The sequence below is a fragment of the Phyllostomus hastatus genome, unplaced genomic scaffold (genome assembly GCF_019186645.2).
Source record: "Phyllostomus hastatus isolate PE091 unplaced genomic scaffold, TTU_PhHast_1.1 phas_scaffold_501, whole genome shotgun sequence".
In the NCBI taxonomy this organism is placed as follows: domain Eukaryota; kingdom Metazoa; phylum Chordata; class Mammalia; order Chiroptera; family Phyllostomidae; genus Phyllostomus; species Phyllostomus hastatus.
The window spans coordinates 33,966,966-33,981,982 of NW_025334033.1; the positions used below are offsets into that span (position 1 = coordinate 33,966,966).

General features: G+C 42.1%; 1 protein-coding gene across 3 annotated transcripts in view; it reads left to right on the forward strand.

Moving 5' to 3' along the window:
• GNG2 (G protein subunit gamma 2) overlaps window positions 1-15,017 on the forward strand; it is a 121,633-nt gene that overhangs the window by 60,413 nt on the left and 46,203 nt on the right. The gene's annotated exons all lie outside the window — the stretch shown is intronic.

A 15,017-nucleotide genomic window follows, 5' to 3' on the forward strand; every position in this document is an offset into this window, starting at 1 on the left:
TGGCAGTGAATTGATGGTGCCTTGGGAAATTGGTTCCCCTCCACCCCAAGACATGCTGGGCAGGCTTCCCGGATCTCTCATTGATTTTTCAGGTGGTGGTTCATACACATGTTTTGTTCAGTTTCACAAAATGTGCCATACATGTGCCTGCCATTTTAAAACAAAACATAAAAGCCCTACCTAGAACTATTTGAACAGATGCTTCTGGCTAGATTAAAAACCACCAAAAATAAGGATCTTGGGTGGAAACATACCAATAATAATAGCAGAAAACACTGATACAACAATGGAAGCTCACTTCCCTCTCTTGGCGTTAAGCAGAGTTAAACTACTTACGAGAGGAGTCCCTCTCTTCCTTCATCAGAGACCCTACTTAGGAAGGAAAGAATGGACCGCTTTTTCAGCTGTTCTGTCCTTTTGTCTTTGTTACAGGGGTTCTCATGTGACATTGATTATGAACCACTGCCCGATCAATAAAGTAATGGCTTGATTGAGTCAGATGAAAAAGGCAGAAGTCTTTTTAAAAGTACAGAATTTTAATTTGAAAGTTTGAAACCAAATCATTCCCAGGTACCTATGTCTCTGCTGACCATCCTTGGACTCAGTTCTTTTCCCCTCCTCATCAGCAGTGGCCTCCTGAGGGCAGAACACGATGCCCTATAGTAACTTCAGGAGCTGGTCTTTACCATTTTGGTGTTGGCGCAAAGTAGGAACCAATGTGAGACTGAATTTAGAGCATGAAGATGGCATCTGTAATAGGCTATATGTGCAGATTGGGAAAGAGGCTCCCAAGATTATATAGTTGATCTGCTCCTGTATTAGTATCTGTGGCTGCATAAAAAATAAACCGTAACAGTGTCTTCAGACAACAAACATCTATTATCTAACTGTTTCTGTGGGTCAGGAATCCAGGCTTGGCTTAGCCGGGCGGCTCTGGCTCAGGTGTTCTCAAGAAGCTGCAGTGAAGCTGTCAGCGGGCCTGCAGTTACCTGAGGCTCGGCTCAGCAGGAGGATCCACTTCCAAGCTCATTCGTGTAAGTCGTTGGCAGGAGGCCTCAGTTCCTCACCACGGGGCCTCTGTACAGCTGCTCCTGACATGGCTTCCCCCAGAGCAAGTGGCCTAGGAGGGAGAAAGCTCAAGAGGAAAGCCACAAACTTTTACAACCTGATTTTGGAAGTAATGAACCATCATTTCTACCACATTCTGTTGGTCACACAAGGGTGTAGATACCAGAGGGCAGGAACTGCTGTAGGTCATCTTGGAGGCTGGCCCCTGTGGGTCCCCTTGACCAGCTTTTCTAGCAACCATGGAATGGGTTAGCTGTATTCATTGTAAGTCTGCTGCTCTATCTAAGGACAGTATGTGGATCAATTGAATAACGAAGATTATCATATTTTGAAAAGAAATTGTATCTTTTTGCTTAAAAATGTAAGCTTGAATATTATTGTATTTAAATAAAATATAATTACAAAGCCTGTAAATAATAGATAATAGAGTACAATATATACATTTAAGTTTTCATGTACACTTATAACCATAGTTAACAACAAATCTATATTACCACTATGTAACGTGCTTAGTGAACACTCTACACCATTCGGAATCTTTTTCTCGTTAATTTAGCAGTGTACTGTGGATATGTTTCAATGTTGACATATAAATTCATGTTTTCACCAGCTGCATAATCTTCTGTGGGACGATGGCAGCAAATAGAATAACTGCCCAGAATTTTCTAACTGGTCCCTAAGAACCATGTTTGTACATGTATCTGCTGTGTGAGAATTCTTCAGGATAAATTTTTAAGTGAATGGTTGAGTGAAGAGTTTGTGCATTAAAAATGTACTAGACACTGCTGAATTGTGTCTGCTAATAATATTGTACTTACACTCTTGCCAGTGGTGACAAAAGTGTTCCAAAAACCCGGCTTCTAATGCTACATCTAACTGTGATTTTGAGGAAGGCCTGGGCATTGTACTTGGCAGAGAAACCTAAGACAAAAAGGAGAGAAATGGCTCATGACAAGATGAGAGTAACTATTAGAGAGAGTGAAAAGGACCCTGTGAGCAGTTGATTCTAGGTGGCTGCACCCCCTCCAAGCCCCAGAGCTCTGCATATAGCTCCAGAGCCCAGGTGTGGCTTCTGTGCCTTGAGTATGAACATTGGGTTGCTTACCCAGCTCCCCTCTTAACAAAATAACTGCTTCCTTCAGGTGTCTGTGCCTCAGTGAAGGCGGTAAGAGCCTAGATGTGAAGATAAGTGGACTGCAGCAAGCAACTTTGCCAGTTCTTTCCTAGGCTGCACAGTCCTTCCCAAAAGTCTCACAATTGCTCTGCCTGACACCTTGGACTCAAGGTCCTTTAAATAGCACACATGTTGTCTGAGAAAAGTAGTGCATTGAGATCAGCCACTAATGTGTGTAAACAAGGTTAGTGTTTCACATTATTTGAAGAGACCATTCATTCATGCATGGATTCATTCAATTTATAATAACTATTGAGTACCCACTGTGGGCTAGAAGCTGTCGTAGGCCCTGGGTATATGACTGTCATTCCAAACAGGCACCAAAATGGAGCTGTCAGTCTAGTCGGCGAGATGGACAATAATCAAATAATCACAACTATATATTTACAAACTATAATTATGTCTATAAATGAGCAGTATTCTAGGGAACCAGAAAAGTGAAGATCTAAAGGATGAGCTTGAGCCCAGTTGGAGACATGCTGGGAGACTCAGGCTGGGCAGAAAATAAAGTAACAAATAGCATTTTTGCAAAACCTTGAGGTGGGAGGGAGTTGGGCTGTTTGAAACACTGAAAAAACTTGCCACTCTTGGCCAGAGTGGCAAGAGATGAGACTGGAGAAGGGGCCAGAAGTCAGATCATCCAGGGCCTACATATTTTGTTGGAAGAAGCAGTTCGAAAAAAAATAAAAGGACTTCAGAATATGGAAATGTTCAAAAGGGCAAGTAAGAAGGGGTGGGGGCAAAGTGGTAGACATTGGGCTGGAAGGATAAGATGTCAGTTGGGTAAGAAGGCCCCGTGGGCTTCCTCAGCCATGTGTCTCTGTCCCCTCATTACCCACCTGGGCTTCATGGGCAGAATGCTCTTGGGCTGGGGCCGCTGTTGCGCTAGCACACACTCTGGGGGCTGGGCAGCCTTTCCAGGGCCTACCTTTCTACTCTCATGGACTTAAGAGTCTGTGCCCCACTTTGCCTCCCAGCTGCCTGGGAGTATTCCAACGAAAGTTCATGCCCGATTCTATTAATTGAATTACAGAGGAAAGGCCCTAGCGCATTCAGCAAACCTTAATCCATCTCCACATTACCTTAAAATGTTGAATGTTTTAAAAAGCCCACTGTGGCATGCCTCTAAAGCAGCACTTAATTGACATAATATGGGTCACCTGTCTACATGGAATTAGCTGGTAGAGCTTCCAGAACAACCTACTTTCCCTCCCTTTTGCCTTTAGTTTTTGAACTTCTGAAATGCGTCAGTGCTGCTGAAGTCAGTTCTGAGCTATTATTTAATAAAGAGGCGTACAGTTGAGAGCTGTGCTTCTAACTTCAGCATTCCTCTAGCAGTGCCACTGGGGAAGTGAGCGGGCAGTGTGGTCAGGGCCTTGGGAACTGGGTCAGGGACCTGTTGGTGATGTGCACCAAGATGGTCCACATCAGCTTTTGCAACCTTGTCAAAGAAAAAGTATCACATGGCCTGGTATCAGGAGTTAATGTTGTCATGCTTTTAAGGCCAGGCTTTATAAAGTGTGTGTGTGTGTGTGTGTGTGTGTGTGTGTGTGTGTGTGTGTGTATTTGGGATGGGGAGATGCATGAGTAAATCTGTTATGGGGCAGTGAAGGGAATGTTCAGCCAGCCTTTTGAAAATGAAATAGTCCCTGGACGTGAACTTGGTACTCCTGTGTGTCCCTACTTGGGAAGCCTCAGAACCAAATAGCCAAGTGTGTGGTCTGAGCTCAAAACTTGGTACTGCCACTTATTATCTGGGAAATCTTGGAGATTTAATGAACTTACTTGAGCTTAGTTTTCTCCCCTGTAAAATGGAGATAATGATAGCCATCTTTCATTGGGTTTTTGTCAGGATTAAAAGAGTGGAGGCAGGAAAAGGCCTTTGGATAACATAATTATTTAGTAGATTTAAAGAACAGCTAACAGGCACTGTTCTGAGTACCTTAAACATATTAACTTATTTAACCTTCGCAAGATCCCAGGAGGTACATGAGATTATTCTTATCATGTCCACTTTCCAGATGAAGACAGGGAGGTGCAGAAATTAAGTAACTTGCCCAACATCATCTACCTAGTAGATGCCAGAACTCAGATTCAAACTTGGACAGTTGGGCTCAGAATCCAAGCTCTTCACCACTTTGCTACAGTGCCTCTCAGCCATGTATGATAAATGTTAGTTTCCATTATTACTGGGAGAGAGGGGAGAAAGGATGGAGGAAATATGTATGGTAGGAATGGCTAGAAAAGGAAGGACAAAGCACTAAGATTCCCTTATATCTTGGGCAGGACTGGGAGCCTCTCTGCCCTCCACTCTTCACCCCTACCCCTCATACTACCTCTACCCCCCCGACCGGAACCCCTTAATTTCAGTGGCTCAGACTAAATACCGAGTGTGTCCTGAGAATGGTACATCCTCACTGAAACCTCCAGATCCCAGTTAGATGGGGGAGAGACTGCCACTTCCTGCTGTTGCTGCAGCTGCCCTGGTTAGAGAAGACTCCCGGGGTCTTTGCAGGGGTCCCTGCCACCATTGCCAGGGCAGAAGCCCTCTTGTGGGTTGAGTCCTGTCCACTTTCGTTTCCACTGGCTTCTTCACACACACCAGAAGAAGTACTCAGGGTGAAATTCTCATAACAGAATTACATGATTGACCAGATCTGACATTCTAGAGGAGAGTTATTCCCTGCAGGGTTACCAGCCTAGATTCTTTCTTCTAATATGTCAGTGATTCTAATATGAGGCCAAAGTCACCACACAGGGGAACAACATCATGTGGGCAGTCCTTTACAAAAAAGTCTTATACCAGATATTATGCTGCAGCTCATGTCTCTGATACCTGGCTTGGATTTGCTTTAGTTCCTTGAGGTGGGAGATTGCTTAGGAAAAGCTAAAATAAATATTTAGGTAAAACTGCTGAAGTTCACTAACTCTCTGGGAATTATTTTAAGCTGTAATGTTACTGTTTTGCTTTCCAAGGGATGCTGTTGTAACCAAGCGACACAGGCTCTGTCCGAGTATTGCCTTGATACATGACCCAACAATTAGTGTTGATGGAAGCAAGTTTTTATTTACAGGAGTCCAACCTCAGGGGGCTGAGAGCACTCCTGCTCAGAGCCCTGTTCTCCCACAAGACCCAGCACTTCCCTTGCTTTATACCAGGGTATAAGCCAAAAGCATGCCCCAGAGTTCCCCATATCCTCATCTGTGCTTAAGCCAGTTGCACGAACAGTTCTCCATCCCCTTTGAATCCTCTCGCTGCAGCTCTCTCCTTCAGCATCTGGGGTACACTGTCCTCTGCCTCTATGTAGTAGTCCAGGAAACGTGCACCGTGTTACACTGGATCATGGTGGAGTCCAGGGAGGCACATGTTCCAAGAGAGTGGCTTCTCTGTACTTCCTTCAGAGGTGTAGAAGTCTACATTCCTGGTCACAGTTCAGTCCCAAAGCATCTCCTGCGAATTTGCGCTTGGTTGGGCAGGTTCTCACACAGCTCCACTGGCTTTGCTGATCCTCACACAACTCCATCAGCTCTCTCCTCAGCCCACATGGCTGCCTTCCTCACTACCCCAGGCCACAAGGTGGAATCCTGACTCCCAGCCCTCATGGTTTCTGCCTTATTTACCAGCCCTTATGGCAGACCGCCTCACTACAAACTTCGTAGCTGCTTGCTGCTTCCTCTCTCAGACCTTATGGCCGAATACCCTGCAACCCACATGGCTGCTTCCCTGCTCTTTCGGCCCTCGTGGTGGAATTCCTCCCTACTTCATGTCTCCTTCCTCATGGCTGCCTCCCCTCTCTCAGCCCGCTCTTATTTTTGAATGCTGACCCAGAACTTGCTGCATGTCCTCACATCTGGCCGCTCCTACAATGTGCTGCTTTTGCCAGTTCCTCCATATCTTTTACCTTCTTTTGGCTGCTATCTTTAGTCAGGAAAACAGTTCTCAGTGACGCAGGGGCATCCGTCCCCTGCCTCTCATGCAGGCCCTGTATAAGCCCCTCTGGCTATGTCGCTAGTCCCTGAATGCCCCCAAAACCACGTATGCCTTTGCTTGGGGTGGTAGCACAGCTTTCAACTTCTCAGTGTTGTGCAAAGCATCTTAAGCTTACCATCTGCTCCACCTTCCCCCAATCGAGGTTTTGGGGGGTTTCCCTCCTATATTCTGGGGACCCCAGCTTTGCACATTGTTACACTATTACTGAAATGTTCAGGATGGAGTCTATTGGTATCTGCTACCTAGTTTCAAATGGCGGGGAGGGGCAGGGGGACAGAGAAAGCAGAAGTGACGATTGTTAAATCTAACTGGGTGCTATATTAGTGTTTATTGTTTCATTCTTTGAACTTTTCTGTATGTGTACAATTTTAAAATAATAAGTTGTGGGAAATAAAAGCATTAAAAATAAGGTTAAGAGGAAGAATTTTAGAAATACAGTTGCTACAGAGGGCCTCTGTATGTGGGGGGTAGTGCGGGATTAGTGGTCCTTTCCTCCATGGCATCAGGCACAGTAGGAACTGCAGAGACCTGGCAAGGTTGTCGGGAAGGGCCGCATATGGGAATATGGGGAAGGGCTGCCCCCCATAAAGAAGTAAGCGTTACTGCTGCAGCACTGGGAGTTGCTGGGGGAGGGAACGTTACCACCTGCAAATTATATTTGCAAGTCTAACATTAGGGTTGAAGTACTCCCTGTATTCCCTTGAAACGGATCCAACAATAACAACAAAAATGTTGCACATGTATATGAATTGTTTTTTCAATACACGTGTTTTTTCACGTGTTTCATTTTGTATGTATATAAAAAGTAATGGAAAGAACATTCCTAAAATTTTCTCTGAATAGTAGAGTATAAAAGATTTTTATATTATTCATACTACCTCTCTGAGTTTACCAGATTCTTTTCAAGTAACATATTTTATAATCAGGAAAAAGCAGTATTTTATGAAATAAATGTTGTGGGCATAGTATCTCTCCATAACTTGTTTTCTGTGTTAACCACATTAACAACTGTGTCCAATGGCATTTTCTCCTTTTATACAGAAATTAACATTAGACATTTCCAGGGAGTATGCCCTGTATCTTAACAGGAGTTAATGAATAAACCTTTGGTGGCTTTTTTCATACTTTTGATTTTGTGAATTTTGACCACCTTAATAATTTGCCTAATTTTGAAGAGTTCTTCACATGTGCTGATTTAAAAAGTGCTTTGGCCAATAGTTCCACAATTTCAGTCTTTCTTTCTTTCTGTAAAACTTGAGTAGAATTGTCCCAGTCTGGTGGCTTATCTAGATGTAGTTAGCCTGTTCAAGAATGTGATGTGCATTTACCATGGCTTGATTTATTTGCTCAGACATTTCTCTTTCCCAAGATTATTTTCAGATGGGAATCTCTCCAGTGGCTTCCTGAATAAAGACCAATGCCAAGACTTCATTCAGTTTCTTGACAAATGTGTTTTCATCCCTAGACCCACATTATGTCCACAAGTAACCAAATGATTTTTTTTTAATTTGCATGAAGGAATTTTATAAAGGACACACAGGACTTTCTAACTTCAAATTTTTATTCAATTTTCCATATTTACCAGGCCTATTTGGGTAGGAATTGCCACATGTGCTTAACACTGAGACTCACTTTATGAAGTATAAAATTTAAGGTTTCTTTTTGTTTGCTTGCTTTTTTATATACTTTGGCAGAAGGTACCCAAGTTGCAATGATCTTCTGTTTCTTGAGAATGTAGTGGTTGCATTTTGGTTCTTGTGTAGGTCAGTCACCACTCTTGTCCCATTGCACAGGGATCCTTGGGCAGCACAAACACCTCAGAACAAGGCACAGAGGAAGAAGGACGCCATCTTGGGCGGGTCGTTAGGGCTGCAGAAGTGGTGATGAAGACACACTGACCACAGCAATCCTAGCTCCTGCTCCAACCCTTTCTTCCTGAATCTTCTTGAGGGATCTTTCCTACTAAGGGTGCCCTGAGTGGAAGTGGGATTGGAGTAAATGAGAACTGTTTTGGCAAGAGGTTTGGTAAGCCATATTGGGTGTAATGTTTTCTGATAGTAATGAAATGTCAGCAGTTTTTATCTCTTTAAGGCTTTAAATAGACCACATGAGTAATGTGCTTCAGGTGCTTATCACTAATTAATTAATTCATTTGTGAGTGAAGTACCTAATTAAAGCAGTCTAAGGAAGCCCCTTTGCGGCCCTGATCTGGTGGGTCCAAGGGAGAGATCTTGCCTGATGAAACTTGTTGGATGTCTTCCCATAGGGCTAGCTCACTTGATCAGATTTTATTTGAAGAGGGTTTTTTTTTTAAGTGTAATATAGGTTTTAACTGATCATTCTATTGACCAGAGACACTCACATATTTATAGCTTTAGAAGAAACCTGAAGATTACATGATTGGGATCTCTCCTGATAAAACAGGGAAAATGGACAACAGATCCCATGACGAGCCCTTCCTTGCTGCCTTGCTCACTGCCATCAGGAAGGGCCAAAGAACCTGTCACTTCAGGAATTCTCTCTTGGGCTTAACTTCAGGGGCGTTTTTTTCCCCTTATGAGTTTACTTTGCCTTTACCTTGTCAGAAAATGAGGTAACCCAAAGTACTCACCATTTTGCCTCAGTCATTAAGAAATTTGGCCCACGTTTAGAGGTCAAATGTATTAATCAGTTCAATTATCTGTTCACTCTTCTCTCTTTCATCTCTTTTCAGAATAAGGGCATCATCTTCAAAGGAAAAGAGCCTTACAAAGGCAGTTCCTAGTTGTCTATAGAAGCCACCAGCTGTCTTCTGTAGCTTTGTCAGTCTGTCTCTCTCACCACCAACCACCCGCCCCCAGAGTTAGTGTGTATTTTTATTTAAAAATCAACCTTCTCCTATAAATGCTAAGCCCTTAAAAGAATTTGTCCACAACAGAAAATTGATATCCTTCTAAAATGTTTTGTGAGAAAATACTATTAGAAAAAAAAATGTCCTTGCTCTAAATTAAACCTTTGAAAAGAATATGCACTTAGCAGGAAATGAGCACTTTGGCCTACATGTATGAAGTGAGAGTGTGTGTTTGGAACTTTGAAAGCAGAAGTTGTAGTCTTTTCTCAGGCAGAATATACCACGGAAGACCACCTGTAGGCTTTTTCGTTTTTCTGGGAGTGTGACAGTAGGTGACAGGTGACAATAATACTTACGGTAAGATAATCCTATAAGCAGTCCTTTTCAGCGATAGAGGCATTAGGAATATAAGGATGCAGTGGAGCTATGAAGTAGTATAGAAAGTCAACCTCAGAGATAACTTTTTGAGAATAGGACCTCTTCCTATTTATTGCTTTGTCCTTTATTATATAGCATACTACATAGAATAGGCACCAAATGAACAAAGAATGATTGATTCAATTAATGAAGTCATGCATCATTCTGTCACACAATCAGGGTATTTCTGTATGAAATTTCCTTGTGTTGACTGGTAGCTGAGAGTGTCTAACGAAGGGCTAATTTTAGATGGAAAACTGTATTTTAGATCTATTATTATTGTAGTCAGAAGGAAACACAAATTGAGTGGGTGCTGGAACATATCCATGATTTGCCCCCTGGAGATAAATGGAGTAGTTGAAAACTGTGCACCGTCAGCAGGCTGTGGTGGGGAAACTTGCACTCTGCCATCCCACAGGGACCCATATTGTGCTGATATTTCATATTTTGGTCTCTAGCATGTCAAGGTTATAACATTTTGAAGTGCTAAAATTTCACCACCAAAATAATTCTGGAAAAAAAATGAAATTAATCAAATTAAACACACTCTCCTGGGAGATCAGGATTTGTAGCTGGTGCATCTTCATCTGGGGCCAATGAGAGGGGAGGTAGCATGGAGCAGCGGTGGGGGCACAGGAAGCCCTAACTGCCTGCGGTGAGGTGAGGGTAGTGTGGCCACCTTGGAGTGCAGTGCAGTGGACAGGGAATGTTAGGTAGTGAATACTGTCAGGGTCCCAAGGCCATTGCCAGCTTTGAAGCTGCCTCTCTATCTAATAGCATTGAAGATTCAGGAAAGAAGATCTGGCTATTGAGGGTTGAGGCCTGGCAGAAAGCCCAGACCAATGGGCAGAATGCAGAGAACATGGCCCAGGTGCCCAGGTGTTCCCAGGTTTCTGGCTATATGGCTTAAGAAGCAAATCTATTCCCTAACTCACCTACTGCTGGAGTTCTGATTTTCAATACACTGCCAGGCTTGTTCAGCGTTGGCTCAGCTACCCACTAGAGAAGGCTCTCTAAAAAGTAAGGCTGTTGCCAGAGAGGAAGAGGTGGTGGCTAGGAAAGACGTGGTCTAACAAATTTTCCTTAAACCTCTGATAGCCCTCAGGGTTATGAATGCATCTCCAGCTGATCCCTCACCCTTTCAAGATGAAAACTCATTTCCAAAATTTCTTCCATCAAAAGTGGGGACAGACCCCAGATACTCTGGAGTCAAAATACCCAGTCACCACACTTGCCAGTGAAACCCAGCCACTGCTGGGAAGATGGATGAAGAAGGAGTGATTTCTGCATAGAGGCACCAGTTAAACTCCAGGAGGAACGCATCAGAAAATTGCATCCCATTTGTCAGGTGGCCCCGACAGGACTGGGTTCCTCCCTCCCTCAGTCTCCTCTGCAGTCTCCCTGAGAGATGCAACATCCCCCAAGGGACTGGCGCCAGAACCTGAGCTGGGTGCCGAGTTTATTAGAACCGTGTTTGTTTTTTTCTGTTACTGAACATCTAGCAAGTGGTGTATTTTTAATTCAGAATTTCCTCTGATTAAAGGCATTTAGGATTAATCAAGAAGCTTTTTTTTTTGTTCCCTGAAAATCAGGCTTTTTAAAATGACATACCATTGAGCTATTTAGCTATGACCATTTTAATCATAAAAGCAAATCTGAATTTTTGATCATTTCCTTATCAATCACCAGACACTATATTATTTTAAACACTACCAAGCAAGCCCCAGCTCCCTCTCCAAAAACGGGAAAAAGACTGAAGTTACCGGGTAATGAGCTAGAGTGATGGGGGGAAACAGTGGGGTTCAGGGGGATAGAAGAAATCCCCAAGGCATTTTTTACTGTCTCCAAGACACTTGCTGAGGTAGGGACCTAATAAGATTTGGCTGTAGCACCAAGAAGTAGTCATGCACTCCAGTGAGGAGCCTCGCTACCTCTGCACAGCACAGAGCAGCTTCCGGCTACTTCTGCTTCCTAGTTGTCCTATGTAAACATAAGTCCTAACAGACAGCATTTTTAAAAATATAAAGTTGACTTTGATCTCCTTCATTTAAAAGGAAAATGTAGATTTTGCAGTTTTACTTTGATAATATGAGGCTAGGTGTTGAATCCAAATTTCAAAAAAATATGTATCCATCCCAACTTACACAACGGTGTTTTCTATAATAAAAATGTAGTTGGTCACCCTGACTGGTGTGGCTCAGTGGACTGGGCCATTTCTGCAAACCAAAAGGTCTCAGGCCAGATTCCCCATCAGTGCATGTGCCAGGTCCCCATTTCGGGGTGTGAGAGAGGCAGCCCATCATTGTTTCTCTCACACATTGATGTTTCTCTCCCTCTCTTTCTCCCTCCCTTCTCCTCTCTCTAAACATAAACAGATACATAAAATCTTTTTTAAAAAGTATTTGTTCATCTCTGGTGTGGTCCCCATGAGAGAGTACTTACCTTGTGCTTTGCAGGTTCTCTTTTCAGCCATTTATGCTTCTCAAAATAAGTAAATGAATACACTAACATATATAACCCCAAAATAAGACAGATTTTACTTGGATCCAGCTATAAATGGAAACTGAAGCAGATGGGTCACTTAGGCACAAAGTTAATGCTACCAACTTGAATCTGTTTTCTTCATTGTGAAAGAGTTGAAAGAAAAGCGTTATTGTTTTTGGAGAGATTCTTACGCATAATGGTCAAGGAAATAGAATTTAGAAAACTTTATAATTCAGATAGTGTGAAAACTTTGTTAATTTAAATGCCGTTAATTCTCAGTTAATTTTGTTTCAGGCAACGACTGCACTGACATTAATTTTGACATTAGTTTTTCTCGGTGGGTAATAATGCAAGTAATTATAATACACTGATGTGTAAACAAGATTATAAGAGTAATGTTTAAAATCTTAAAAGAATAATTTGGTTTTGAACATCCAGAAGGTCTTCAGAAATAGCTCTTTACATATAAATGTGTGTGCCAAATACGAACAGGCCAAACACAAATTATATTTTTCTAATCTTTCAAGCAGGTCCCCAAAGCAGTGTCTTATGGCAAACTCTGCTCACCTATTTTGAGTTACCCTGAGACCTTAAAAGTAACACATTTCCTCCTAATATATTCCATAATTTAGATGTTTTCAACTGGTCCTCTACTTAGTTTGACGATTGAGGTTTAACATTATAACCAGCCCCACCCTGGGGATTTCTGACTCCGAATGAAAGGTAGATTTGTAAGCCAACTCGATTCTGCTGATTGAGACTTTGTCTGTTTGCACATGTTCTGTTCTAGTGATGGATGTGGTCCAGGCAACGAGCACTGAAGAATAGGTGTTTATTAGGCCTGAGGCATTCCTTAACACTGTTTGCTGAGTGTTGGTGTAAGTTTCTTTAACAAATATTAATTGAGCACCCACTATATACCAGGTTCTAGGAAAATAGAACAGATTTTATGCCTGTCCTTATGGAGCTTGCAGTCTATCTGTAGCACACACACACAACTATATATACATATACAATTACAAGTTGTGATATAGAAGTACTCTGAAGGATGGGAGCAGGGTGCCAAGAGATGCAGCAATAAAGACTTATTGTGGATAGAACTTACAAGTGTTAAGGTCCAGGAGAGCATCAGGGATTTTGACTCTTAGAATAGTATTGCATGAATGGTTCTTAGGCCCTCCTCCCCTTTCATCCTTTGTAACTGTCCAGAATGCCCCAAGGAATTTTGCCTTTGTTGATGCCAATATTTACCTTTCTTAAACAAGACATCATAGATTTACATAGGCCTGACAAATTGCAGTTGTTTGGGCCATGATAATATGGGAGGAAATGTTGCCTAGTGAAAAGGGGACTGGGCTCCTTAGGAAAACCTGAATTCTTCCAAGGGAAGGGGTGAGAGAAGAGGACAGTACCTACACATTTCATTAGGGTTAGAGTGACCTTGATTCTGCTCTGGACTTCCTAATAACTAGCTTATGTCTCAAGAAAAGTCACCTAACTTCCATTGACTCTCATTCTTTTTCCTATAAAATGAGAGAATTAAGATGATGTCATTTCTGAGGTCCTTTTAGATCCAAAGTCCTGAAAGGCTGTATAATATAGTGACAAAAAGTACAGACTCTGGAACAGATTGTGAGGATTTAAATCCCTACTTTGTCACCGATTGACTGTGTGACCCTGGGTAAACTCCTTAACCTCTCTGTGCATCCATTTCCAAAAATGTAAAATGGTGGGTAACATTAGTACCCACCACGTGGTGTTGTGAGTTCAATGCATCTAAGTAGAGTACTGAAAACAGTGCCTGCCTCATGGTAAGCACTTAAGAAATGTTACAGTCATTAATATCCTCTGAAAGGAAGTCATCTCCTTGAAAGATGGGACTCTAATAGATGTAGAGTGTTCAAGACATTGGAGCAAACATAAACACACTAGTGTGGGGAAACTGAGAGTTACAATTTCACAATTCCTACCAAACCTTCCTTTGTTTTAAAGGGGATAACGTTTTATTGCTGGCAGAGGGGCCATAACTGCAGAATGCTGTATTTGATACCCAGAGGGACTCCCTTCTTCCTTAGGACACAGGCAGCTAATTAAGTACTTGGGTAAGCGGCGTGTGCAGGATATTAAACTAGTGCTTGCTTCATAATGTTGTCACACCTGTGGCCAGGGCAACAAAGAAAGAGAGATAAATGTCATTACCAGAGGTGCTGAGAAGTGAGTTGTCTTAGGGCAATGAGTTTTTGTTCTTTTTAAGAAACATAATGAGACCTTGTAAATTAAACGGGAAGGATTTTTCAAATCATGAAAAGTTCTTTAAAATTTATAAGAATTAACTTCAGCTCACTCCTGCCTACATCAGGCTTTCTGTTTTAGTAAAGCTAATACAGAATTGCAATAAACAACACCATAGTCTCTTCATTTCTTAATGAATCCAAATCTCTAAAACCCTATAATTTTTTTCTTTGTACTTTTTTTTTGGAATTTTCTTCAGTGGTAGCACCTGGAATCAGTGAGATTATGATAAATTTTTATTAAATGTTTAATTAATGAAGGATAAATTGAGACTATCTTTTTCTGTGTGTGCCTCTGTGCATGCATACACACATGTTTAACCATGTTACAGCCAAATAAATGAAATGGTAAAATGGTAGCCTTTTCCTATATACTTACTCAGATTCTGGAATGTCTGAAATAGATTAAGAGATTTGCTCGTTCAGGAAAAGAGAAACAAACTAGGATAGTATGATGGAAAGAAAATTGGTTGTGAATCTTGTAAAATATAAAATGTAGCTTTTTGGATAAAAAGAAAAGGAGAAGAAGAAGACAAGAAATTAAGTCTATGCAGAGAGCACCTAGTTCCCTGAAATTTTTCTGGAGGCCAGGGCGCTAAGATTTCTCCTAAATATTCTTTGCATGAATGGATCCCTTTCTGGGGGAAAAGACCCCAAGCGGTTGTCTAGCCAACTGCTCTTAATCCCAACAACACCTTGACCCCACTCCCTGCCAGCTACCAAACCCCGGAGCTTTAACTGAGAACGGCCTCCGACACTTCC